Source organism: Natrix helvetica, assembly GCF_964273705.1.
Source record: "Natrix helvetica genome assembly, chromosome: W".
NCBI lineage: Eukaryota > Metazoa > Chordata > Lepidosauria > Squamata > Natricidae > Natrix > Natrix helvetica.
In genome coordinates, this window is record NC_138555.1 from 65,253,453 (window position 1) to 65,277,255 (window position 23,803).

Genomic DNA, 23,803 nt, shown 5'->3' on the forward strand with positions numbered 1-23,803 from the left:
TAATGATTCATGTAATTAGTTGCAAAAATAAGGCTGTGTATGGTTGATAGTATTTAACATCACCTTTAAAAAAAAGTCTTTGTCAATGCATAGTTACAATACTGCTGGGGAACAGATAAAAAGCGATGCATTTCACTCCTCCCAATGACCACTTTAGCTAGGTTCCAAATCATATTTCTTTCCAATCAAAACAGTAGTAATAATTCTCATCTCCACTTTTTAAATGCAGATATTTTTTCTTAGTTTCAATACTGTGTGAATTCATGTTTCCTTTCAGCTATGTATGGCAGCACAAAAACATAACAAATATGCTTCTGTGGGGTTCTTGGTGCTCCAAAATTGTTATTTGGGTAACGAAATGTATGCAAGCAAGAACAAAGCCCAGAGCACAAAGCAGCTCACAGTTCAACCCCAAACTACATATATTTTCTTCTATTGGAAATGTGCTGCTTTTGCATGCTGCTTATTTGTAATGGATTACGGTTGCATAGCAGGGTTATGTGCTTGTGGTGCAGAGATGTTTTGGAGCTTCATCAGCACACCTGCATTGAACTCTAGGGATGATTCTGGAGGGGGATAAAAACCTCATGCTCACTTTTTAATTATTTTTATTTAAACAACTTTCACCCTTGCCCCCACCCCTTGGTGGAGCCCTGTTCTTTGAGCCAAGACTGCCACATTCATCTACTGTGCAGACCTGGATGCAGTGTCATCAGTTTTCTAGGAAGTATTCATATCCAATTCCAGCTGCTGCAACTTAATTATCCTGGAGCTAGTGGCAGTATCTTTGTGACCACTCCAGTGCTCATGGTTTGAGATCCATCCTTCAGAGTGAACCGTTGTCTTTGTTCCAAGACCATGGAGTACTGCAATATGAGCTTAAGGCAGACATTCTCACCTGGCATCACCATTTCCTACAACAAAGAAGAGGAAAGGTATGAAGAGATGGCAACCTACACTTAGAACTCCACAACTGCAAGAAGCAATTGAGAAATATTGAGATAACACCTGCTATAAACCCCACTACTCAACAGTGATCACACACAAGAAATTAGTGGGGGGAAAGTGATACAAACCTTTCCCTTGGGTAATTCTATGCGACAAGTCATATTCCAGGCCATCGAGAACATAATTGGCATGAACTTAGACACAAAAGATGCTTGACGGCCACCTTCTTCCTTGGTCACTATATAAACCTATAAAAGCAAAGCAATTTTTCTTGTCTCAACTTTACAGGGTAAGAGAGCCATTCCCTAGTAACATGTTAACATGTGCTACAGAGTTTTATGGAAGTCTCTATTTCCCAGTCCTCTGTAGGATGTGAAACTGCATCCTAGTATTCTGCCTTCCCACATTTCCCTCACTCACCTGAGCCTCAACCTTCTGATGTGGCTGGATGGAGCCAGGCTTACACATGACCAATCCCCGTCGTATATCTTCTCGCCTCAGACCAGATCAAAGTGCCCAAATTGTCTCCAGCCTGTGCCTGATCCAACTGTTTGTGGGACATCTCAACACCTGAAGCCAATTACACACATTTCTGCAAATTTTGTGCAGCCTCCCCAGTTCCACAAAAGTACAGGTAGTCCTCAACTTACAACAGTTCACTTAGTGACCGTTCAAAGTTACTGAAAAAAATTACTTATGACCCTTTTTCATGCTTAACGGCCATTGCAGCATCCCCATTATCACATGATTTATATTTGGATGCTTGACAACTGATATGACAGTTGCAGCATTCTGGGGTCAAGTGATCCCCTTTTGCAACCTTCCGACAAGCAAAGTCAACAGGGAAACCCAGATTCACTTGACTGTGTTACTAATTTAACAACCTCAGTGATTCACTTAACAAATGTGGCAAGTATAGTCATAAAATGGGGTAAAACTCACTTAACAAATTTCTCACTTAGCAACATAAATGTTGGGCTCCACTGTGGTCGTAAGCTGAGGACTACCTGTACTTCAAGGACTGCCTCAGTCATAATTTCAGGTCATAATTGTTTAGAATCATTTGGACCAGTAACATGAGAAAAACAGCGAGGGGTGTCAAACTCGAGGCCTGCAAGCCAGATCCAGCCTGCGTGCAGCTTTGATCTAGCCCGTGGTGCTGGCCTGGAAATATCAAAGGACCGGCCCACAGTGCCTCTGCTGGCCAAGAAGGGGGGGGGGTGTACTCACACAATGTAATGAGTGGTTATATGGTAAGATGTATGATCTACCTTTTGAATGGTATGACCAATTTACTGTATTCTCTAAAGAAATTCATTATTCATTGCTCCAGTGAGTCAAAGGGTAATGAGTATGCTACAACTTAAAACTAATGGGAGTCCCTGACTTAACCATTCATTTAGTTTCTGTTCATGCCCACCATCCCCATGCTCACCCCTGGCCCTCCGAGGTCAAACTCAACCTCCAATGTGGCCCTCAATGAAATTGACTTTGATACCCCTGAACTAAGCTAAAAAATACACTGGAAGACCAATCTTGCAAAAAAAAAGGGGGGGGGGCAGAGGATTCTACTTACCAATCAGAACAGATTGTAAATGTCTTTTGTAACCCACAAATTCACATTCTTCCCCTTTCTTGAAAATACCACGTTCAAGGGTACCTGCTATAACAGTGCCCCGACATAGAACAAATTAAAGCCAGTTTAAATAATGAAGTACAAAATCTCCTACTGTTAATGGATCCCCATCTTTGGATGTGCGGGGTATAATGTGAAGTTTGGTACCTGGAATGGAGTAAGTATGCTCTACGGCAGTGCTTCTCAATTATTTTCTGTCATGCCCCCCCTAGGAAGAAGAAAACATTTCGCGCCCCCCGCGTGACTGTAAATAGTATCATTTGTCTATAAAATTGTTATAAGTACACCTCTGCATAACACTGTATCCTTATTAACGTATAAGACAATAAAAAAAAGAAATGTGGATCAATTTACAACAAAGAATAGCTTTATTAACTGTAGCAGAAAAGATTTAAAGGAGCACAGGATTTAAAGGAACACAATATTAAAAAAAACTTTAACCTGCAAAATAAAAATATATAAAATAATTTGAGCTGAGCCCCCCTTTACGGAGCCTCGCGCCCCCCCTGGGGGGCCCGCCCCACTATTTGAGAAGCACTGCTCTACGGGAAGCAGAAAAGTTTGATCAAGGTCACGTTTTGGCACAGGGATGTATGAATCCACTGTATTCAGTAGCTTTATGACAGAATTCAAGCCCAGTTCTGGATTTTGGTTCTACAAAAAAAGAACCACAGGAATTAGCAATGCATCTTAATAAAGGGAAGAAATAAAAGGAGCAGAGTTTGTGCAACATAATACTGACCTCTAAAGCACATAGAGCAGACCCTATAATTACAGGAGCTGCTTCCCCATCCTAGCCCAACTCTGTGAGTAGCTCACAGATCTCCAGCTCCACTAGTTCCAACATTTCTTTAACACAACGACATGTTTCACTCCAATCTAGAATAGTGTGGGGATAAAGACGAGAAGGGAAAATTGCTTAAAATTGCCCTATCTGAGGAAATGTATCAGATGATCACTAGCTGTGTCTCAGACCACAACCAACCTGTTTAGCAAGCAGAAGGTGCTCTCTAGTCTGGCATTTGTCTGTCTGTTGCAGCCACCACCAGGAGGATAGAGCCAGTGGTGCTGTCCCAATGATCATGTTCTATAGAGAAAAGAATGGGAAATGTGTCTCCTAGCACTTTTCTAAGCTTAGAAAAAAATCCTTTCATATTACTGTGGTTGGCATTAAAATATCTCAAATGGGAAAGATACTTGGTTTTTTTCCCTTAAATCATCCATTTAAATTATATCTTGCAAGTATAATCACTAACTACCTTCTGCCAGGGATTCTAAAATAGGAATACTGGAATTCTTAAAAGGTTTCTTGGCATACCAGTTCCCCAAGCCAACCTTGATGTAATCAGCATGTCCAGGACAATCTGTGTGACCATAATGGCGATTGGCTGTTGAATATTCTACATGGGAGGCATTAATTGTAATTCCCTTCTCTTCTGGTGCATTATCAATCTCTTCATATTTCTTGTACTGGGCACTTCCAGTCTCTGAAAGAACTGTAAAAAAAAGGTAAATGTGAACATAGCATCACACGTGTGTTTAAACTGAAATATTTGAAGGGCTGGCACAGTGGTGTATTTAACCATTAAGCAGACTAAGCACGTGCTTAGGGCACCAGGCCCAAAGTGGGCACCACAAAATTGAGAAAAAAACAAACCAATGAAGATTTGTACAGTATGTACAAAGGAGGGGGGCACCAAGATTTGTCAGTGCTTAGGGCACCAGTGGAGAAGGAAATGGCAACCCACTCCAGTATCTTTGCCATGAAAACCCCATGGACAGTACTAAAAGGCAAGTTGTCTATGGGGTCATGATGGGTCAGACACGACTTCGCAACTAACAGCAAGGGCACCAGTGAGCCTTAATCCGCCACTGGGCTGGCAATATTCCTTCTCTAAGGGGATAAGTCAGCCAAACAATGCTTAAAGGTTCTTTTATTCCTTTTCTGGACTTTTGAATTACCAAAAATAATGTTTATGCATCTCGGCCTTTTTTCCCTTATGCGATTATAAGAGGTGTTAATAGAAAGAAAACAGCATCAAAGTCTTTCTCACAGTTGATAAAAGCGGTGGAGTACACTGTTTAATTCTTCACCTGAGCCTCAAGTAAGGAGAAAGCATTAAGTCTACCGTGTGAGACTTTGAAACAATATTATGTTTGAACTGATCTGAAACCCTCTGGAAGACCCCTGCTGTCTAAAAGAGCCTTAACACCTTCAAATACATTGTGATAGCCATCAATCAAGATTATTATTGAAGGGTAACATTTTTATTCCAAATAGAAAGGCTGAAGCAGTTTCTAGACGTGAGAGCACCCAACACAAAAAAACACCCCTGGCAATTTTTTAATATCAAGATTTAATTTTAGACCATCCTGTTTACTTATAGCTCTGGTTCAGCCTAGTCAATTGGTCCAATACTTTACTGGTGGTTCTTTAAATCAATGGCCCTCTAGCAAATAGAAAGGGAGGTGGTTAAGATAAGCACCTTTCCTCTTTTCTTTATTTGGTCTCTTAACAACTGCGCCTATCTCTCCCCAACTCTCAATTTTAGTGATGGCTGCTGTTAATGTGGTCTTGCTGTGATCCACATGCCCAATTGTTCCAATGTTGACATGTGGTTTATCCCTTACAAATACTTTTTTTGCTTCAACTACAAAACATTGAATTGGGAATTCTTGTCCACAGAAGCTTGTGTCATGTATTAGTGGCTGCAAAAAGACACGTAGCAATATTAAAATCTCTATGAATTTCTGCTTCTAACTTGTATCAACACATTTGTCTTTTCCACTCCCTGATGTAAAATGTTTCTTACCTTGGATAGTACATTTTGCAAGTACTGAGACAGGCAGCCACTTAGGCCTACAGGACACAAATACAATGATTGTGATAGGAATCTCATTAGCTTATGGTATTCTGCTATTATGCACTACACTGCTTCACATTCAAACATCCAATTATATTTCACATAGCCCACTAAAATTGTTATACTTCCAACCAAACCATTATGAGCCTTGGTGGCTCAGTGGTTAGAGTGCAGTACTGCAAACTACTTCTGCTGACAGTCAACTGCCTGCAATTTGACTGTTCAAATCCCACCATGCTTAAGGTTGACTCAGCCTTTCATCCTTCCAAGGTGGGTAAAATGACCCAAATTGTTGGGGGCAATATGCTGACTCTGTAAACTGCTTAGAGGGCTATAAAGCACTGTAAAACAGTATATAAGTCTTAAGTGCTATTGCTATTATCTTTGGACATTTTTGTTCTCAATTCCATTCCTTCCCTTTTTGTATCATTACATACAACCCTCAGTATAGGCATTTAACAATAACAAAAAACATACTGTATTTTTCGGAGTATAAGACGCACCTTTCCCCCCCCAAAAAGAGGGTGAAAATTTAGGTGCCTCTTATACACCGAATGTAGCCCCACCCACCCCCACCAGAGGCCAGCAATGGTCTGTGGCAATCCCTGCAGCCTGGAACAGCAGCTGGGGGTATCCAGCAGTCTGATCCATCCACCAATCAGCTGTTCTGAATCAGGCTGCAATAAGTGCTGAAGCTGACCTGGTTGGTCAGAGTTTGCAGCAGTAATCACATTCAGAAAGCACAGTAACTGATTCAGCAGGATTCAAAATAATAATATACATTACCAAAAGCAGGTTTTCCAAGGTAGTAGTAAATACAAGCAAAACACAAGCAGTTTCACTTTCAGTTCTCGGCTAAGTCAGGCTCCTTCCTGTTTCCTTGTTGCTCACACAGCAAAATTCAGAGTCCAAATAGCCCACATTGGTTGACTTATTTGCTATGCCTATTCATTGGCTGACCTTGACCTTGTTACCATGTGTTAGCTGAATACCATGGATGCTGGTAGTCAGGGGCAGAATTTTTCATCTTATTTTCCTCCCCAAAAACTAAGGTACGTCTTATGTTAAGTAATTAAGCTCCCCATTAGGACAAAACAGAGAGAGAGCTAACAACCATTCTGGTTCCCTCTTATGGCTGCTTGAGGTAACAAGCCAATTACATCTGTTAAGCATTTAAAGTAACAGATACATTTGTTACAATCATGGCTTATATACATTGCCAAGCCAAGCCTAGGGTTACATCCCTAACATTCTCCCCTCTTGGGTTGTCAATGTATTTACACACAACTTCACATTCCCAATCCATAAACATCACAACATTGTTTATGTTTAACCGTACTTTGTGCTTTGGTAAAATGATCAGCAACGTTCTCTTCAGACATACAATATTCCAGTTTAATCATTTTACAACTAACACTTTGCCGTACATTCATATATCTTAAGTCAGTGTGCTTTGACCTTGTCTTTACAGCAATATTTGTTGCCATCTGGATCACTGCTTGGTTGTCCTCGTATACAACAATAGGCTCATGAACAGTAATTCCCATATCTATCAGTAGTTGCTTGTAACAAATTAAATTGGTACATAACAAAGATAAACATGAAAATTCGGCCTCCATTGTAGACAAACTTATATGCTTCTGACGGATAGACCGTCATCCAACCAACACCTTTCCTAAGAATATCGCGATACCTAATGTAGATGTACGCGTGGAAACATTAGTTGCAAAACTTGCATCAGCGTATGCGGTTAATATCAGCTCATCCTTAGGCTCTAAGTATAATTTATAGTGTATTGTCTGTTTCAGATACCTTAATACACGCTTTGCTGCTTGCCAATGCCGTTCAGTGGGTTCGGCATTAAAACTTGCCAATTGATTAACGCTATATGAAATATCTGGTCTAGACCAATTGCTAAGATAAGATAAACTACCAATTAGGGATTGATAAATATTCTTATCAAACACTGGGCTTGTGTTATCATCTTTGCTAAATTCCTGACACATAGGAGTTTTAGCAGTTTTACACAGTTCCATTTTGTAATTTCTAAGTAACTGATTGATCTTATCAGCCTGTGATATTTTATATCTCCCCTAGTCTTATCTATCTTCACTCCAAGATATTTCTTTATTTCACAAAGATGTTTTATTTTAAACCTCTTTTTTAACAGTGAAATAATTTCAATGGCCTTCTGCTCTGTTTCAGTAATCAACGCTATATCGTCTGTAAACAATAACAATAATGAAGTCATACCATCACTTTCTTGCTTAAATAAACAAGGATCAGCTAAACCAGCTTTAAACCCTATCCTTGCTAATTCCTTCATTATGCATTGATTCCACTCGTAGCCTGACTGTTTTAAACCATACAGGCTCTTTTTTTAATTTCCAACAATCAGTGTTGCTATCAGTGTTTAACCCTTCAGGTTTCTTTAAATAAATAGTGTGTTGCAATGGTGCATGAAGATATGCTGTTTCAACATCTAAATGATTTATTACATGTCCATGCTTAGCTGCCCAAACTAATGATGCATGCAGTGTTATGGCTTTTAAACTTGGTGCAAACACTTCATCATAATCAGTTGCTGACTGGTTGAAACCTTGTGCTACCAATCTAGCCTTATGGGTAACTGTCCCAGCTACACTTGATTTAATCTTATAAATCCATTTACACCCTATCGCCTTTTCACCTGGTGGTAATCTCACATTCTCATATACCTCCAGATCTTGTAAAGATTTCAGTTCCCTGTTCATTGCTGCTTTCCAAACTATTTGCTCCTCTTTAGGATACATTGATAGTTCATTATACATTGCAGGAACTTTATCTAATTGACATGCAACAGATGCCTGATACCTATCAGGTGGCCGCGTTACACAGGTTGACCTTCTGGGTAACTCAGGGCTTATAGGTGGACTATCCTGAACGTCCTCCTGCTTTATCACTTCCTCCTCCTGAGTAGACTCCTTCCCTTCATCACACGTTTCTGGTATTCCTGATACCTTATTTTGGTCTACTCGGGTTTCAATCACTACATCGTTGTTTATTTCCAGTTTATCCCAACCAACATGCTCTAAAAACTTTGCATTTGCACTGTGATAGATCTTAATTGTCCCTAGTTCCCAGAACCTATAAGATCTATGGTTTGAGTTATAACCAACAAATATTAACTGCCTTGCACGGGTTTGTCCCTTTAACCTAATCTGTGCAGGAATATGCACCCATGCAGGAAACTCCAAACGTGTGCAAGTAGCTCAAATCAGGTTTCCTACCATGCCAACGAGTAAATGGTACTTCTCCAGTAGAAGCAATTTGTAAACTCCGTCCCATTATCAGTAACTACAGTACAGTGGTGGGTTCCTGCCGGTTTGCACCGGTTCGGGCGAACCAGTTCGTGACCGGACCCGGAAGTAACCGGACCCAGAAGTAACTTCTGGGAACCGGCACCGGCCCTGTCGCTCGATCGCCATTGCAGCTCACTCGCTCCCCTGCCCGTCGCAGCTCGCTCGCTCCCCCACCCATCCGCACTAAACTAGGCTAGCCCAGCCTGCCGCTCACTGATTGGCTGGAGTCCAGCCAATCAGTGAGAGGGCTGGAGGCGACCTGTTTAAAAGCGTGGCGCCAACGGCCAACATTCCTCTTTTCAAAAGAGTCTTTGTTCCCGAGCAGTCTTGCATCACGCTTGCTGACCGGGTCCTCCTCCATTTCAAACCTCCCTTCCCTTCGCCTTCCAGGAGCTTGCTGCTTCCCTCAGGTGAGCAACTAAGCGCAAGGGGGGGCAGCAGGACTCGGGAGGCAGGGGGGCGGGGGGGGGGGCGGCAGCAGCAAGCCGAGGGCTCATGTACGCCAAGTGGCCGAAGGCGGGCAGGCAGCGGTGGCAGCGACCTAACTTGCGCGAGGGAAGGCCTTGAGGCCTTCCCTAGCGAAAGCTGCGGGCTCGCGTAGGCCACGCGGCCGAAGGTGGGTGAGCGGCGGCGGCGGCCTACTCCACGAGGGCAGGCGAGCGGCGGCGGTGGCCTAGCCTTTGCGGCCTAGCTATTGAAAGCCGCGGGCTCGCGTAGGCCACGCAGCCGAAGGCGGGCGGGCGGGTGGCGGCGGCAGCGGCCTACGCCATGTGGGCGGGCAAGCGGCGGCAGCGACCTGCTTACTGACAACCCTGGCCTTGTCCCTCCAGTCCAGTGTCTTACCTGTCCTGCTGCCTTTCTGCCTGCCTGCTCCCTGTTGCATCCATCCATCACATCGGAGTCGGATCCATCGCATCGGAGTGCTGCTGATTCTGCCTGCTGGTAAGTGACCTGGTTTTATTTCTTTTATTTTTTTAATGTATTTTAAAATAATATTTTATTTAAGAATTGTTTTAAAATAGTTTTACTTAAAAGTATTGAGTATAGAATATTTTAAAATGGTGTACTTCAATTTATTGTGTGTGGATCCTTTTTTTAAATTGTCTTAGACTATTTAAGAAAAATTCTATCCAAAATAAATTAAAATAAACAATTTTAAAATATTATATACTCAATACTTTAAAATGTATTTTGCATAGAATTGTTTTAAATCGTTTTATTGTAAATTATTGTGTATGGAATATTTTTAATGGTTTCATTTTTAATTGTCTGTGGAATAGTTTGAAATGGTTACAATATAAATCATTGCTGGTGAAATAACTGTTACAGTATACTATGGCTGGACAATACCTTAAAATAGTTACAGTATAAAGGAAGCTTTAACCAAATCAGTGGATAAGTCAACTGAGAAACATTTATCCAGTACTTGCACAATATTTTCTACTGTTTACGATCTGGCGCAAAGATGTAATCCATTCTCAGACATCGAAGCGCAAGTACATTTGCTAAATACGGTTGGAGTGGATGTGGGAGTTGGCTTGCATTCACGGAGATCTGCAGTGAAAATTGTTGAATTCATTGCAAACCAAATCAGGACCACCGTATTTTCAAGGATTATTGCAAATAATCAAAAGGTGTGTCTAATAATTGATGAAGCCTCAACACTTTCAATGAGAGCAGTGCTGATCGTTTTTGTTAGAGTTGAGGATCCAGAATGCCCAGCAACCATTGATCCCTCCTCTGTAAGTAGCTGTCTTTATTGCCGGGTGTGGTGTGGTCTGTGCTGTGTTCATCCTTGAGATAGTGAAGTGCAAGCAATTAAGGTCTTGCTTTCTGTGTCTGTCTTTGTGCAGGTTTTTTGAGCAAAGTCAATCGATAAGGTGGTGTGCAGATGACCGGCAAACCAGTGATCCCTCCTCTGTAAGTAGCTGTCTTTATTGCTGGGTGTGGTGTGGTCTGTGCTGTGTTCATCCTTGAGATAGTGAAGTGCAAGCAATTAAGGTCTTGCTTTCTGTGTCTGTCTTTGTGCAGGTTTTTTGAGCAAAGTCAATCGATAAGGTGGTGTGCAGAAGACCGGCAAGCCAGTGATCCCTCCTCTGTAAGTAGCTGTCTTTATTGCTGGGTGTGGTGTGGTCTGTGCTGTGTTCATCCTTGAGATAGTGAAGTGCGAGCAATTAAGGTCATGCTTTCTGTGTCTGTCCTTTGTGCAGGTTTTTTGAGCAAAGTCAATCGATAAGGTGGTGTGCAGAAGACCGGCAAGCCAGTGATCCCTCCTCTGTAAGTAGCTGTCTTTATTGCTGGGTGTGGTGTGGTCTGTGCTGTGTTCATCCTTGAGATAGTGAAGTGCAAGCAATTAAGGTCATGCTTTCTGTGTCTGTCCTTTGTGCAGGTTTTTTGAGCAAAGTCAATCGATAAGGTCACCACCCTTGAGATAGTGAAGTGCAAGCAATTAAGGTCTTGCTTTCTGTGTCTCTCCTTTGTGCAGGTTGTTGGAGCAAGGTGGTGAGGTGGTGGTGCAGGAGACGCAAAAAATGACAGTAATTTTCCTTTTCTATTATTTTGTGTGCTGGTTTCATCCCAATGCAGTGCATGCAATGAAAGAGTTCATTTCTGTGTCTCTTCTTTGTGCAGCCCATTCACTGGAGTCTGTGATACTGAAGACTGGCAAGAACAGTCATCTTCCTTCTGTAAGTAGCTCTTTTATTGTTTTTGTACTTATTTTAATCTTATTGTAGTTCATCCATTGGGGCAAAGAATTCAGTGACATCGTCTTGGCCACTCCCACCAGGTCACATGGCCGGCAAGCCACTCCCACAAAGGAGGCCACACCCACAGAGTAGGTTCCAAAAAAAATTGAAACCCACCACTGCTACAGTAATAACCTTGGCTTTTATCTTTCTTTCCGCAAATCTCAGCCAATTAAAAAATTGTTGAAATCTTTCTGTTTTGTCTTTCATTAAATAGCAGAAACCATATCTTGAGTAATGATCCATGATACTCAAAACATAACAGGCACCTCCCAAACTGGGTTTTATAGGTCCAATTAGATCAGCAAAAACAACTTCTAAAAGTTCCTTCATTTTAAACCCATTATATCTGTTGGTGTAACCCTGCTCTTTTCCTTACTACATACATTACAATTTAAATACTTACTGCAAGGTTTTAATTTTACTCCCTCTGACAACTTTAGAGTTTGTTGCAGTGTTTTGAAATTAATGTGCCCCATACATCTATGTAGCAGATGTATGCATTCATCATGTTGTTTAGCATTTGTATACACAGAATTAACTACACTTTCATCAGACATTACATACAAACCATTCTTTAAATTAGCAGTAACCATTTTACCTGCTTTCTCTATGAGACATTTATCTCCCCTAAAGGTTACTGCGTAGCCAATGTTAACTAGAGCTCTTACTGATAACAAATTAAATTTCAGTTTAGGTATATACAACATGGATAAATGCTCATTTACAAATGAACACTTTGCCATACCTTCACCAGATGCTTTCATCCTCCATCCATTTGCCAAAGATACATGTTGCTTGCTGGCAGACATTTTTATAAAACAATTCTTATTTGTAGTATTGCACTGTGATGCTCCACTATCAACAACCCATGAATCATGGCTTATTGGTGCATTTCTAGAGATAGTCAAATTAGTCATACCTAAGTTGACATTATCATGTTTCTTAGCCATTACTAGTATTCTGTCGTTTTGCATTTTTACAGAATCTAGCTATATGCCCCTTTGCCCCACAAGAAAAACATTTTCTAACAGTATAGGCCAGGGGTGGCGAACACGCGGCTCGCGAGCCGCATGCGGCTCCCGGCCAAAATAAATGAGGCTCTTTGCCTCTTATCATTATTTAGTATACTGTGGCTCGGATCGCGCGCTCCCTTTCGGAAGCTGGGGAGGTCCTTTGCAGGCAGCTAGAACGGGCCGCCTGCAAAGGACTTCCCCAGACTTGCTTTGAGGAGCACGGGGCGACTGAGGCTAGTTGTGAAGCCCCAAAGCCCCCACCGCCACCGGAAGAACTGCTGCCACCTCCTCCTTCTCCTCCTCTAACAGGCAGCACTGCCGGATTTGCCGCCCGGCGCTGTGGCTGAGATGAAGCCGCCAAAGCTCCAGCCGGCATCTCCGCGCGTGGCAGCGGCGCCTCCCCTCCGCTCGGAGCAGCTGAGCTCAGTCAGCGCTGGGTTACCCCTGCCCCCTCCTCCTCCTCCGCCGTGCTTTTGAGGAGCCATGAGGCTGCAGGAGCCAGTAGGAAGGCGGGGGGGGGGGGAGCAGGGGAAAAAAAGCCTCATGGCTCCTCAAAAGCACGGAGGAGGGGGAGGGGGCAGAGGTAACCCAGCGCTGAGCTCAGGAGCAAATCTGGTGATTCTGTTGGAGGAGGAGGACGAGGAGGTAGCAGCAGTTATTCTGGTGGCAACTCGTACTCGTCGGCATCTTCAGCAGAAGCCCTGCCCACAATGAAGAAAGCAAAGATGGAGCAGATCCACGCAGATGACGTCGCTGCAACATGACTGGAGGAGGAATTCTGGGAGTTGAAGTCCACAAGTGTTAAAGCTGTCAGGTTTGAAGACCCCTGGGGGGTTTTTTCCCTAAGGGGTTAGGGGTGCAAGGGTCTTGTAACTTGACAGCTTTAAGAGTTGCTTGCTTCAAATGCCAGAGTTTCTGAGCCAACATTTTGGTTGCTAAGCAGGAGCGTTGTTAAGTGATACTGATATTATATAACACTTTGAATTAAGCGGGTACCTTGAAGAAACATAACTTTGAGTTTCAAATAATACTGATTTCGTTGTTGTCTTAGGTGACATCTGTGAAAAAAATTCGGGTGCTCAGGCATGAAAATGTGCCGCTCAAACACTATACTTTTCTGCTCACATCGAAAAAAAATTAGAGGGAACATTGGTTCCGGGTCTGTTTTGGCAGGTCACTGCGTGGTGTGGCTCTCTGACTCTCACAGTTTAAAATTTTGGCTCTTTTTGTCGAACTTGTTCGCCACCCCTGGTATAGGCAGTTGAAGGTGACTCTTCATGTTGAGGTGGTTTCTCTCTCAGTTGCTCTCTTTCCAACCTTCTTTTGGACTCTTCCAACAGGCGTGCAGTTATGTCAGTCAATGTTAGTTCATTTCGGGTTAGGACCTCGAGGGACGATACAAAATCATCATAACTCTCATCCAGTGATGACAGAATGATGTAAATTTGATGTAACTCTGAGAAAATAATTTCTTTTTCATGTAGCTCTTGGAAAACTCCTTTTATAAAGTTTAAATGAGCTAACATATCTCCACCCTTCAGAAGACGTGCCCTAAACAGTTTGCGGGTAAGATGTATATGTGCACCTACAGTGTCACGTACATATATCTTCTTCAAATTCTCCCAACATCTTGCTGCAGAATTCTCCCCACGAATATGAACTAACTGTTGGTCAGTCAGTGTTAGACCAATTATACACAATGCTTGTTCATTGCATCTTTGAAACTCTGCTATCTTCTTGGCATCATCCTCGTCATCTGGATTCCAAGAAGTCACATCCGGTGGATTCTGTACAGCATCCCACAATCCTTCAGTACGCAGAAGTAAGCTGCACTTCATTGACCAGGAAACATAGTTTGTTCCATCCAACCGAGTTATCAGTGATAAATTTGCTGATGGTGCTTGTGCCATCTTCTCCATGATAGTAAACACTTATAAACTAAACAGCTATCTGTATACGGTATTGTGTATCAACACCAACTCTCTCTTCAGCTACGTCTGGTACACTCTGGGTACACAGGGTACACTGGGCCCATAACCAGTGCTAAGAAATTAAGTTCCCCGTTAGGAGAGCGAGTATGCAGAGAAGCGTAATGAGAGTGATATGGAAGAACACGCTCAAACCAGCATACAGAGACACTGAATAGTATAAAAATATAGTAGTTTACTATGTAGAAATATAGAGGTATTCAGAGTCCGATTAACAGTCCACGTCATACACAGTTCAGTAATTCAGTTATCAAAATAGTCAGTCTAACACACAAAGTATAGCTAAACAGTAGCAAACCACAATACCTCAAAATACACCAACCAGCTTCTAACAAAACAGAGAGAGAAATCTAACAACCATTCTGGCTCCCTTTTATGGCTGCTTGAGGTAACAAACCAATTACATCCCCCTATCTTTTAAAGTAACAGTAATGTAATCATAGCTTATATACATTGCCAAGCCAAGCCTAGGGTTACATCCCTAACATCTTATACTCTGAAAAATATGGTACTCAGAACTTCATGTAACTTGAAAAACCTATCTAGATCAGGGCAGAAGTTTTCCAAGGAGCAAGTATACATTACACAAAAATATGGTATAGCATATTTAAAATCAGCTTAGTTTGTATTTTCTCCTTTCATCTTATCGACGTTAAACACATTTGGCTCTCTCAATTCATTTTGTGATGATATATTATAAGTGGCAGAAATTCATTCAGAATTAGCAATTTATAGGCCAAAAATTAGCACACAAAACTTCAGAACTGTTTATCTATTGCAGAAAGACTCTTTTCAAAAGCAATTTGTTATACAGCAAGAAGGAACAAAAAAATCACTGAAATGTCCCTCAGGAGAGGGAAACAAAATTTCTTTGGGGTAAAAATCTATTTATCTCTCCCATAATCATGGTAAAATCATGGTAACTGGTCCCCCAGCAGTAATGTGAGTGCAGAAATGTCAATCTACTGAATTGTGTATGTATCGGGTGGGTTTCAAAACTTTTTACTACCTATTCTGTGGGCGGGGCCTATTTTGTGGGCGGGGCTTGATGGTTATGTGAGTGGGTGGGCGTGGCCAACTTGGTGTCACTCACCAGGAGATGTCATGGATTGGATAAACGGTGGTAAAGCTCACTTAACAATGCTCTTCCTTAGCAACCAAAATTTTGGGCTCAATTGTAGTCATAAGTCAAGGACTATCTCTGCCTTCCTTTGCATGGCAGTCTTGTCCTAGTAAACTACTATTCCTTTCTGGCAATTTTCCTCTCTGTTAGAGGCACCAAAATAATCCAGACAATGTAAGGTTTCCTGCTGCAGCTGGGGGTTGGACTAGATGACCTCTGAGTACCCTTCTAACCTTAAATTGCTGTGCTTTTTTCTCTTTCTTTCTTTCTTCTTTCTTTCTTTCTTTCTTTCTCTTTCTTTCCTTCTTTCTTTCTCCCTTCCCTCTGTGGGAAGCAACCCCCCTCCCCCCAAAAAACTGCTGAATGTCACTTTGCAAACCTGAGCAGCTTTTCAATTTACAGCAGGACCCCAAAGTTTGCAGCTTTAAGACTTGTGGACTTCAACTCCCAGAATTCCACAGCCAGGCATGCTCAGTTCCGATTTAAAGTGACAGCTTTGGTTTTTCTCCTTTGCTGAATCTCCCGGCTGAAAAGTTGACTTTCTCTTTCTTTCTTTCTTTCTTTCTTTCTTTCTTTCTTTCTTTCTTTCTTTCTTTCTTTCTTTCTTTCTTTCTTTCTTTCTTTCTTTCTTTCTTTCTTCTTTCTTTCTTTCTTTCTTTCTTTCTTTCTTTCTTTCTTTCTTTCTCTTTCTCCCCTCCCTTCCTCCCTCCCTCCCTCCCTCTCTCTTACTTTTTGAAGCTTTTTTCTCCCTTCCCTGAACTGGCAGGGGAAAAACTTTTTAAAGAAAGCTTCTGACGAAGCTTCTGACAGGAGAAAAGGTTAGGGGGTGTGGCCAAGCCACCATTACTACTGGTCCTATCCGGTACGCCAGATTTTCACCACCTCTTCTGGCGTACCGTACCGGGAGGAACCCACCTCTGGTATGTATGTATGTACACACAAATGTGTGTGTATATATATATATATTATATACACATATACATAAGTTTGTGTGTGTGTGTAAAATATACAAATACATATGTACATACTGTATATGCATATAAGATAACCTTTGTCACTTTTTCTGTGAACTGTTATATATATATGTACACACACACACACACACACAGACGCAGTGGCTCAGTGGCTAGGACACTGACCTTGTCTATCCGAAAGGTCGGTAGTTCGGTGGTTCCAATCCCTAGCGCCGCGTAAAGGAGTGAGCTCCCGTTACTTGTCCCAATTTCTGCCAACCTAGCAGTTCGAACGCATGTAAAAATGCAAGTAGAAAACTAGGAACCACCTTTGTTGGGAAGGTAACAGCGTTCCATGCTTAATCATGCCAGCCACATGACCACGGCGACGTCTTTGGACAGTGCTGGCTCTTCGGCTTTGAAACGGAGATGAGCACCACCCCCTAGAGTCGGGAACGACTAGCACATATGTGTGAGGGGAACCTTTACCTTTATACACACATGCATTTATATACACATAAACATTTTATGCCACCCATGTTTGCAAAGCGACTCAAAATTAAAATCAGCATAAATTAAAATAATTATACAAATATTTAAAAAATTAAACACTGAGACAAGAAGCGAAAGACAAGATCGATACAGCGGTAGCATATTCACTGGTCTCGATCAAGAGCAAGAAAACACCACAAACAGCTTTAATAAACTGCAGCGACGCCTCGCCCAGCCTCGGTGCTTGTAGTGCTCCCGCAACCCGGAGTCTCCCAAATGTTTAGAATCGATGCTTTACGCAGGCATATAATGGGACAAAGAAGAAATTTCATGTACACTGGGAGTGGGGGGGCTGTTTCTCTCCTTCCTCTCGACTGCCTCGTGGCCACCTTCAGTATCATCCGTACCCAGAACTGAAGATAGGGTCAAGGCACAAAAGGTAAGTCATTTTTTGGAGAGAACTCACGAAGGATGGAAAAATGTCTGGCTGCCTTTTTCCGCCTCCCATTTGGCTGTCGCAACATGCTTCCCTCCTCCCCCTCCCCCAGTCCTCCTCTCAATGTACACTTTGACTGACTGCTACCATCGCACAGCCTCCCTCGCACCAGCAGCAGAGAAGAGGCCACCATCTTCCCTTCCTTATCCTGGAAGGATCGTCATCAGCCACTCTCCTGACCCGCAGAATACCCGTGAGGAGATGGAGAGAAATGGCAAGCGCCAGATCTAACTTCCGGCTACACATTTTTAAAAGGTGATAATTTTTCCACCGTGCAGCCGGTTTAGATTAAATTATCCTCCGTATTGTCTGTTTTAGAGCCTTAACTTCTAATTTATTTTGTAATGCTTTTATGAGCGGCGAAGGGGAGACTTTTTTTTTTAACCAGTTGGTAGGAACACGAGAACATTGTGCTGGTTGTATTATTGGAGAAAGGACCTGTGGAGACTCTTGTTTCAAATCAATCTTTCGCCATTGAAGTTTAAGGTATACTGAATCTCATCTTGTCCTACTACACGGGCTGTTGCGGAGACATATGGAATATGTACAGACACTAAAGTAGAAGAGAGGATATTAAAAAATGACACCTGTCCTAGTAGAAAATGGGGAAAAGTGAATATTTCAGTTGAGTTATGATTAAACAGAAACATGATGTGGAAGCCAGTCCTATGAGAAACAATTAAAAGAAGTGAATATGTTTAGTCTAAAGCAATGTTTCTCAAACCTGGCAGCTTTAAGACGTGAGGTGGCCTTTCTGAGTGGCAGTGATGCCACTAGGGCTGAAGTCAACACCCAGGTCTCCACTTCAGGTGGAGCCACCATTCAAGGTGGCCTAGTGTCAGTGAACTGTTGCTCTTTTGTTGGGGGAGGAGATGTGCCAGGAGAGTCAATTTAGGCATTTAATGAATTTTGGAGCACGAAGATGAGTGGCAAACAAATTTAATAAATAAATACATTCTTAATTTTTTTTAACATTGTAAGGTCCCAGAAGTTTCCCCGAGCCACTGAGATGCCAAAAGAGTGTGACTCTGGACGAGGCTTACAAAAAGAAGCAGATTTTATTTTTGGCCAAAAACAAAATACTGGGTGGAAACTTTATAGGTATTTGGATATTGCTGTGGAATTTGTGGGGATTTGGGGCCTATACGGATTATAAATCTTATAAATCTTATAAATTTGAGGAGTGTCAAAAGGATGACAAGGAGATAAATACTTTATGAACTATGAACTAGAACTTTAAAGAAAGAAGAAGAAGAAGACGGAGAAAATATATAGATATTAAGGATGTTTGAATAACTTAAAAGACTTGATAAAATACTAACTACTGGAATTGGCATCCTTCAGTCTCAAAAGACTATGGTATCATGCTCTGGAAAGAGGTCCTAATGCACCATCTGGTATGGCTAAAAAGGCCAATTCGGGAGTGCCAATCCCTTCCACACTGAGGGCAGATACATTCTTTCCCCTGCCCAGCCCCCAGATTTCACTGGTTCCGGGACTACCTCTTTGTCTCAGCCTGCCGAACAAGTGTCTCTTCGAATTGGAGAAGGCCATGCTGCGTCTTTCGCCTCCAAGCTGAACAATCAGAGGTCAAGGTTTCCCAGCTGTTAATGTCCATTCCCAAGGCCTTTAGATCCCTCTTGCAGATATCCTAATATCGCAGCTGTGGTCTCCCTCTGGGGCGCTTTCCCTGCACTAATTCTCCATACAGGAGCTCTTTCGGAATCCGACCATCAGCCATCCTCACAACATGCCCAAGCCAGCGTAGACATCACTGTTTCAATAGTGTATACATGCTAGAGATTCCAGCACATTCCAAGACTGCGCTATTTGGAACTTTGTCATGCCAGGTGATCCCAAGAATATGTCAGAGACAGCACATATGAAAGGTGTTCAACTTTCTCTCCTGCCGTGCGTAAAGGGTCCAAGACTCACTGCAGTACAAGAGTGTGTTCAGGACACAGGCTCTATAGACCTGGATCTTTGTATGTTCCGTCAGCTTCTTATTAAGCCATACTCTCTTTGTAAGTCTGGAAAATGTGGCCACTTTACCAATACGTTTATTCAGCTCAGTATCTAAAGAGAGAGTGTTGGAGATAGTTGAGCCGAGGTACACAAAGTCATGGACAACCTCCAGTTCTTGTGCAGAGATTGTAATACAGGGAGGTGAATCCACGTCCTGACCCATGACTTGTGTTTTTTTCAGGCTGATTGTTAGTCCAAAGTCTTAGCAGGCCTTGCTAAAACAGTCCATAAGTTGTTGAAGGTCTTCAGCAGAGTGAGCAGTAATGGCAACATCGTCAGCAAAGAGGAAATCCCATAAGCATTTCAGCTGGACTTTAGACTTTGCTCTCAATCTAGAGAGATTAAAGAGTTTTCCCTCTGATCTGGTCCAGATTAAATACCCTCTGTTGCAGTTCCAAAAGCATGTTTCAGCATGACAGCAAAAAAGATCCTGAATAGAGTTGGCACGAGGACATAGCCCTGCTTCCCTCCATTTCGAATATCAAAGGAATCTGATGTTAAGCCATCAAAGACTACAGTGCCCTTCATTTCCTCATGAAAGGACCTGATGATGTTGAAGAGCTGAGGTGGACATCCAATCTTGGGGAGAATTTTATAAAGGCTGTCCCTACTAACCAAGTCAAAGGCCTTCGTAAGATCTATGAAGGCTATGAAAAGTGGCTGTCTTTGTTCCCTGCATTTCTCCTGCAGCTGTCTAAGGGAAAATATCATGTCAGTAGTGGACCTGTTGGCTCGGAATCCACACTGTGATTCTGGATAGACTCTCTCTGCAAGCACCTGGAGCCTCTTCAGTATGACACGGGCAAGCAGCTTCCCTACAACACTAAGAACAGAGATGCCGCGATCGGGGGGGGGGGGGAGAGCATGGAATGGGGGATCCATTCCCCCCCAAACCTGATCAAGCAGTCCTTGCATGCCAGCTGTCGGGGGAGCGATCCGTGTGGTTCTCCTACCAGGAAACTTTGTAATGAGAAGCGGGAGGGGACCCATCTGGCTGCGAAGGTTTTTTGTATCGGGAAGGAAAGCTTTTTCAGGTGGCAGTGCCACTATTCCCTCACTGATTGCAAAAACAGCGTGTATGGAAGGCAGCGGATCTGAAATGAAGGCATTTCAGGTGGCAGATCTGGCCAAGAGGAAAAAGAAAGTGAGTCTGCAGTGACCGCCGCACGCCGTTTTTGCAATCGGGGAGGGAATAGTGGCACTGCCCTGACAGCTGCCCTGCAAGGACTGCTTGATCAGGATTGTGGGGGGGAATGGATCCCCCATTCCATGCTCTCTCCCCCCCCCCCCCCCCCCCCCGCCTGAGCTCCCGTCTGATCTCTTACCCACCATGCACGGACAAAGGCAAAGCAGCCAGCGGCAGGGGAGAAGGGGGAGCCCTGCGGTGGCAGCTTCCCCATCCAGGTGCCGCACAATCAGAAGCGGAGGCAGTTCACCTTCCACTCAAACGGCTGTCATGATAATAAAGCTGTCCTATTGTATGAATATGTAGGGAAGAGGGTGGTGGATTTTCAACCGGGCGTGCAGAAGGCAGCGGATCTGAAATGAACGCGTTCCAGGCGGTGGAAATCACGGCAACTGCCTTACGCCTTCTGTGCAGTGCACTCTTTGCCAACCGAATCCTGACCCCCGTGCTTCGCAGGGCCGCTTCGGGAAGCAGCAAGGTGTAGGGGGCTTGCTGGGAAGCCTGGCAACATGTTTATGAGATGGCAGCGTCCAGAAGGACTAAAGTGCTGCGTCTCTATTGGGCTTGCTGCAAGAAAGCCAGGCTTTCAATGCCTACGGTTATAAGTAGGAAGACGGGGCGTCTCGAGAGTGGAGCTTTTGGTGCCAGGTTCCTCTTCTGCTCCCCTGAAAAGCATACCCCACCCTACCCCCTCCAGTTAAATAGCATAGGGTGATAGGGTTTGTTTTAAATGGATAAAAAGATCATTATCAAAATCCGAGTGGAAGTGAGGATCCTCACCGCCTTTAACTTCCTGAAAATGCGAGGCACAGAGGCGGCGATGGTGTGTGGCAATCTCCGCAGCCTGGAACAGCTGATTGGGGGTATTCCACCCACTGTTTGCTGTTTGCTGCAAGGACACTAGCCAGATTAATACTGATGGATGCTGGTAGGCAGAGGCAGAAACTTTTTTCTTGTTTTACTCCCCCAAAATTAAGGTTCGTCTTATACTCTGGTGCATCTTATATCCGAAAAATACGGTACATAAGAAAATTTTGTAGGTTATGATAAATAGATTTTAAACAATTAAGTTACAATTATATACAATGTATATATATATATACAACTGTATGTATTCGTGTTACAACCCCTGGTATGCCGAAATATGGGAGGGAGCCACAGGCTCTCCTCCTTATCAGCTATATTTGGGCATACCAGGGGTTGTAACACAAATACTGTTAGATTCGGGCAACGAGAGAACAGACTCCAGACGATAGTGACAACAACAGCTCTTTATTTAGTAGTAGTAGTGATCCAGCTTAACTTGGGGTCTAGAAGCTCCCCTTTTATAGGGATCGGGTAGACCTCCCGTCCAATCAGAACAACCCTTAGTTCCCGCCCTAGTGGCGGACCAGAGTGGAGACTTACAGTGGTTTATGCTAATGTCTAACACCCCTCCCCTCTTAGATGGAGTGTTTCGGTTCGTGACAAAGCCCTGTAGGTATGCCGGTTTCTGCCTTACTCGGGTGGACCGTCGGATCTCGGGTTGAGTTGGAGCGGGAGTGAGATCGGCGTGTTCCTCCTGTTCTGCTTTGCTGGCAGGGGATGGTCGGTTCTCCTCGCTCGGAGGCTGTTCCGCTCTATCGTTGATCTCAGGGTCCACCCCAGGCTCCGTGGTGCTGAAGTCCTCTGTGCTCGGATATTCGGGTTGATGCATTGGCGGATTTTCCGACGGAATGAAGTCTTCGTTTGCTGATCGTAGGTTGGAGTGCGCTAGGCGACCTCGGAGTTGGTCTATGTGCCTCTTCCAGTTCCTCCCGTCCTCTAGTTCCAACAAGTATGATCGAGGACCCGTGATACCAATTACCCTTGCCGGAATCCACAGCGTCCCCCCTGCATAGTTGTGGGCGTATACTGAATCCCCTATGCTAAAGTTCTGAATTTTGCTTGTGGAGTCTGGGGGCGATGTGGCAGAGTAGTTTGGGTGAAGCCAGTCCAGGTGAGACCGTAATCGGCGACCCATGAGGAGTTCAGCGGGGCTCCTTCCGGTCGTGGCACTAGGGGTAATGTGTTGGATTAGTAAGTAATGGTCAATTCGTGTTTGCCAATCACCTGGGCCCATCCTAGCGAGGGCCTCTTTTGCAGATCGCACCATTCTCTCCGCCTGTCCATTCGATGCCGGATGGAATGGCGCGACGAGGGCATGCCGAATTCCCTGACTCGCTAAGTATGTTTCGAATTGCATGGCCGTGAATTGGGGCCCGTTGTCGGAGACCAGGAGGTCGGGCAGGCCATGATTGGCGAAAAGTCGCCGAAGTACCTTAATGACTGCCTCTGTCGTGATTGCAGTCATTAGGACTACTTCCAACCATTTGGAGTATGCATCCACAACTATTAGAAACGTTTGCCCTTGGACTGGCCCTGCGAAATCAATGTGTATTCGCGACCAGGGTGCTTTTGGTTTGTCCCATTCTGTGGCGGGCGCTTCAGGGGGGGCTGGTCTGGATTCTTGGCACGGATCACAAGTGGCTACCCATTCCTCTATCTCTTTGTCCATATTAGGCCACCAAACGTAACTCCTAGCCAGTGGTGGGTTCCTGCTGGATCGCACCGGATCGCGCGCGCTCCCTTTCAGCGCTCCACCTGGCTTGCGCGCTCCCTTTCAGCGCTCCACCTGGCTTGCACGCTCCCTTTCAGCGCTCCACCTGGCTCTCGCGCTCCCTTCCGGCGCTGAAACCGGAAGTACAGTCTTGCCCCGCCCCTGGCGAAGCAACGACGCCTGCCTGCGCTCCACCAGCTCGGCTGGGAACGGAGATGTTTCCTCAGCGGAACGGAGCACCTGAAAAGACTTTTCAGGCGCTCCGCTCCGCTGAGGAAACATCTCCGTTCCCAGCCGAGCTGGTGGAGCGCAGACAGGCGTCGTTGCTTCGCCAGGGCCGGGCAAAACTGTACTTCCGGTTTCAGCGCCGGAAGGGAGCGCGAGAGCCAGGTGGAGCGCTGAAAGGGAGC

General features: G+C 44.0%; 1 long non-coding RNA gene and 1 pseudogene across 2 annotated transcripts; one reads left to right on the forward strand and one right to left on the reverse strand.

Annotated features, from left to right (window-relative positions):
• Positions 1–118: 118 nt before the first annotated feature.
• On the reverse strand, positions 119–17,737 carry LOC309400801 (elongation factor Tu, mitochondrial-like; annotated as a pseudogene). The gene is made up of 11 exons (XR_014176873.1): positions 17,686–17,737; positions 5,398–5,444; positions 5,125–5,293; positions 3,920–4,080; positions 3,570–3,671; positions 3,327–3,463; positions 3,109–3,238; positions 2,525–2,632; positions 1,369–1,518; positions 1,077–1,196; positions 119–914 (listed from the first exon to the last, which is right to left on the reverse strand). The product of XR_014176873.1 is annotated as an elongation factor Tu, mitochondrial-like (transcript).
• On the forward strand, positions 10,574–11,670 carry LOC309400732. The gene is made up of 3 exons (XR_014176703.1): positions 10,574–11,066; positions 11,275–11,326; positions 11,421–11,670. It is a non-coding gene; the product is annotated as an uncharacterized lncRNA (long non-coding RNA).
• Positions 17,738–23,803: the final 6,066 nt, after the last annotated feature.